Genomic DNA, 5,176 nt, shown 5'->3' on the forward strand with positions numbered 1-5,176 from the left:
GTCGACTTCTACTAGACTTTGACTTCTATTAGAACAATAAATGGCACAATTAAATGAAATGTAACATTTTGCTGATGGTCTGTCAGATGCTGGTAAAATAAATTACAAATACAAAAGGAATGAATAGACAAAGACAAGAACAACATGAATTCGAAAAGTTTACATATGAAACAATTCACAATATAATGCAGTTTTCTCCTTTCAGTTTGTTTCCTTCAATTAAATATTCATTGTCCCCAGTGTGGGCTCTTAACAAGATTCTTCCAGAACCCTGAATACACAACACATCAACTTGGACAAGACAGTTGTCTTGCACCGTTTGTTATTGAATAATGAAGCAAGGCCATTTATTCATTAATAATTCATACTACAGTATAAAATAACCTTGGGCCAAGCCTCAGCTCAACATATGAAAATACAGGAACATCTCAACGCCCCACCATGGTGTTATCATTGTGAACATAAGAGACATGACTAATAACCATTAAGGTTTGATAACATTTTTAAGCAAGTATCATTAAAGGGTGTTTATCTAAATTCATAATTTCCTGAGTGCCAAGTACCAACAGACAAGATAGTCCCTTAAAACCCTGCTTATTTCAATGTGGACCACAAAGAACACTTGCAGATGTATCATTTCTAACTGGGCCCAACATCTAACCATCAATGTCTTAATTACTAAATAAGTATCATTTTTTGTGTGAGCACTGCTGATGTACAAAGTTGCCTCTTTGCTTGAGCTTGTAGGTGCAAAGCTTTGAGGAAAGCTAGACCACTAACTAAATACGAAAGTAAAGATTTCCGGGGAGTACCACAGCACATACGAGAACCACGGCCCTGTCAGAACGCTCCCGTGGTTCAGGAAGAACCACCTCTGACCCCATCAAACATCCCCATGTTCAGGGGAGACCCACCCAACTATTGGCCACGAGCAGAGATACCAGACCATGTGTTGCTAGGCAGCAGAGGCTGGCATCTCTGCCTCCTCAGAATATCACTGTGTCCGAAGGAGACCCACTAGAATATGGGGCCGTTCGTTAGGTTGTTCAAACAGAGAATAACCAAGACCGGCTCAACCTTAGGGGAACCCCGAGAATGGCTATAATGAGACCAGGAACTTCTGGAAGAACATATTAGGTGTGCAGGTGTGCAGCTGACTGTGCTGTGTGAAGCCTGTGTCGCTTGATCGGCCACTGCCTGTCCATGGCAAGCTTGCTTTTTGTACCAAGGTCTGCAAAGCGGCGACCCGTGTTGTTTCTTTGTTTTCTTTATAAGTAAATTGGACTGACAAATAACATCAACAGTTACTCCCTAATCAGCAACACCAAGAAATTTGTGAAACAACAACAACGACAACATTTTTTTAAATTTCATTTCAAACAACATTAGAGTGACTAAGACGTAGTCTCGCAACAGGGGTCAGGGGTCCTGACTGATACATTTCTCCTAATAAATCAGCGCAAACGACTGCAAAGTAGTCCAATGGACACGGACAACCCAGAAACACCTACTGTCATATAGCAACTACTTAGCAACAGTAGTGAAAAAAATCCTGGCTCTGCTCATGAAAACATGTAACACTTCAAAAAAAAAAAAATGCAGCCAATAGTTACTTTTCCTATGAAATGTAGCCTACTCTATGCTGTTGCAATGTTTTGTACAGGAACGTGATTTCTGGAAGGCAGGGTTGTTCATAATGTACTGTATATAGTTTCTAAAAAATGTTGAAATACAAGTGAAATACATTATTCTGTGAGTGCATGAAGAGAAGTCCGAGTCAAAGTCACCTCTCGGTAAGTGAAGTGCACCTATAACTTGAATCTGTTTGTTATTCCACTGTTCATTTCACAACACAAAGATGGGAGAATCCGCCGCAGAATACCAATTGAGCTGGGGAAGTGATTTGTTGGCTGGTTAGGGGAAGCCTAGCCCCAAGGCTCTTTGTGAAGAATGAATTAACACACATTGTAGGCCGCCCATTGAGACACCAAAGACAAAATACCCGACCATTCAGCTTGGCTGAGCCATTTTACTTCTTGCAACTTCCTTTGCCTTGTTCTTTCTCCCCCGGCCCCATTGCTACAGTTTGTGCAGCTGTTGTCTGGAAACAGTGGCAGTGAAAAGGGAAATGATGCTTTCCCATAAGGCGATGGCTATGCAATAACTCTACTGTACTTGACACAACCTATAAGCCAAATAGAGCATGTTGAAATCACAATCATCTCATAAATATAATACTATGGCTGACCGCCTGAATCATAGGGCCGTAAATATGCTTAAGCTCTAATATTATGATATTCACATACCATATCACAATGACAGTATTAAACCTTTACTTAATATATCATTTTTGATTATATGTACATACTGTATATATTCATGTTCCCAGTCTTCTGATGCAGGAGTTGCAGGAAGAAGACGACTGTGCAGGCTTTGCCCTAAATATTGCCTTCACCCCTCTGGAGACTAACTTCCAGGAGATCTGTAAGTCTGTCAAAAGGCTTACAGGGTCCCCGGGCGCATTGACCCACTTGTTTCTTTTGCAAGGCAAACTGTAGAGACACAGTGCAAGAGAAAATAGTTTGCGACTGTAAAGCATCCAGACATCACAGCGAACACATGCAACAGCATGCTATTTTGCCAAAAACTGAATTCATTAAAATAAGGCAACACACATGGAGGACTAACTTCCCACATTCCATATGTGTACTGCATAATGAACTATATCTTGCAGAAAAAGGAGCACTCAAGATTTGTAAATGATCTATTGTAATAACACCTGCGTTGTAATTTCTGTATATATTTGTACTTTTTACTCAAAGGCTTATACGTTGTTTTTTTGAGCATGAGATAAAATATTAATGGACACAATCTCATGGCATTTTTGCTATATGAAGATTTACACTTACTTGCGCCTCTACGCCTACTTATTCATGCGATTATCCATTCAGCTGATCATTTGCAATGCATACAGTAAAAAGCACAAACATACAAGGTCAAGAGCTTTAGTCAATGTTCACATCAAACATCAGCAGTGGTGTATAAAGTACTTACATGCTTGAGTAAAAGTAAAGATATCTTAATGAAAATTGGTAAAAGTACAAGTTAACCATAAGAAATTTACTTGAGTAAAAGTCTTAAAGTAGCTTACATCAAATGTACTTGAGTATTGCAAGTAAAAGTACAAAGAAACAAAACAGACAGAAATTCAATTATTTAATTTCAAATTTACTAACAGTATTTATTCCTCCCTCCTCCTCCCTCTACTCCTTGCCTCTCTCCTTTACTCACTCCCTCCCTCTCCTCTTACTCTATCCCTCTCATATAAAATATGTTTCACTTCCCTTCATTACATGTGGCAAGAAAACTCCAGCAGGAAGTCTCACCAACAACAAATGAACACAGAATAAAGAAAAAACCTAAACAATACACAAATATCATTATGTTGATACAACTTTATGAGATCTGGGATATTCTGCTGATACGGAAGCTGCCCTGAGAGCACAGAGATGTCCTACCCAGTAGTAATATGGTGTTTCCAATGAAGTGCTCAGTGAGTGTCGATTAAAACCAAATTAGGATCTGCAAATTGAAATCTCCTTTCCTGCCGTTTTGGCAAGTTAATTACTATAACTTTAAATTAAATTTTAAAAACTTGGCGTTCTGCCATGTATATTTAGGATAATTCACCATTTTAAATATTAGATATTAGAAACCTTATCATAGGCTTATTAAGAATTAAATATTCTGCCTCAGCCCATATTTTACAGAGATGGCGTCATAAAGTAATTGGAATCAGTGCTGATGAGAGGTGAGACATTATGTATTCAAGGCAATTGACTGCCCAGCTACAAAACGAGGAAAGGCATAATAGTGCGGGCAGTTTCACTTCTCTGAATATAAACAAATAAAAGAAACTGATCACATCCCGCCTCACCGACAAATCCCTGTGATTGGGGACAAAATATAAAGGTCAGAATTCAAATTTGAAAGGCCACAGATGCTGCATCCTTGGGTCTCATCTTGATGAAGATAGGAGGGATGACATATCTTGTTGCACACTGACTCAAGGGAGGTGCAGTAAATTATAATAAGCAGAATATAGACACTGATCTCTCCAGAGCATTTGACATGCAATATGCTACCTATAGCTTTGTATAAGCAATATTATGGAAATACGCACTTGCTCCAATAGTGTGCCAATATATTGGGCACTACTTAAGATAATGACTTGGGCTCTTAGAGAGAAGGGTATAAAATACTTCCAGCCAGTGTTGTAGAGTAGGGCTATCAGAGAACCGTAGGAGAAAGATTTAAAAGTGCGACAGATGGTTTCTTACTTAAAACAACACTGTTGTCTTGCCATCAATCAGTGAAGTGCATCATAGAGTGTCCGTGCACACTACAGTAGCTTTGCAACTGTTGCCGTGTGGTCTTAGATTTCCCTTTTTTCCCTTTTCTTCTAATTACTGAGGTGTTACATGATGCGTAGCCACAATACATTATTTGGAAAAGGTTAGGCACAAGTTTGTTGTTACCCTCATTTCTTCTAAATGTCAGACCTTTCAAAGGGAGGAAAATGGCTCCAGAGGGGTGATCATTCACTGTCAAAAACTATAATTATGTCCCTTTTGTTTGGACAGAAATGTTGTGCTTGTATAAGTCAGTGGCTTTCCATTTAGCACGCCGCATATGATGCCTACGAAAGACACACACTTGCTAAAATCTTGCCTTCTCATCCCTTTGCACCATGCAGGCTGTCAATCCCTCTCCCTCTACGTGCCAGTAGCTGCTTGTTTCAGAGAGGATGGGGGTTGGTCCTGTCCTCAAAGCAGAGACTCCCTCAGTCCCATATAAATACACTCGCAGTGTGTCTTCCTCTCTCTCTCTCTCTCTCTCTCTCACTCACAAACACACACACACACACACACACACACACACACACACACACACACACACTCTTGCTGTAATCAGACAATTAATACGAACGGCAAGCAAGAGGAAGTTGAGGGTACTCGTTTGGTGCAAGGGGAAAGGGTGGGAGCTAAACGGGGGCAAAAAAAAGAAGGTTTAAGTGCAATAAGAGGAGAGCAAGTGTGACGGAGAAAGGAAGAGCGACGGGAGGAGAGTAGATTAGAGGGAGGGTTTGGAGGAGGGAGGGTTTAGTGACAAATAA

The sequence above is a fragment of the Scophthalmus maximus genome, chromosome 2 (genome assembly GCF_022379125.1).
Source record: "Scophthalmus maximus strain ysfricsl-2021 chromosome 2, ASM2237912v1, whole genome shotgun sequence".
In the NCBI taxonomy this organism is placed as follows: Eukaryota; Metazoa; Chordata; class Actinopteri; order Pleuronectiformes; family Scophthalmidae; genus Scophthalmus; species Scophthalmus maximus.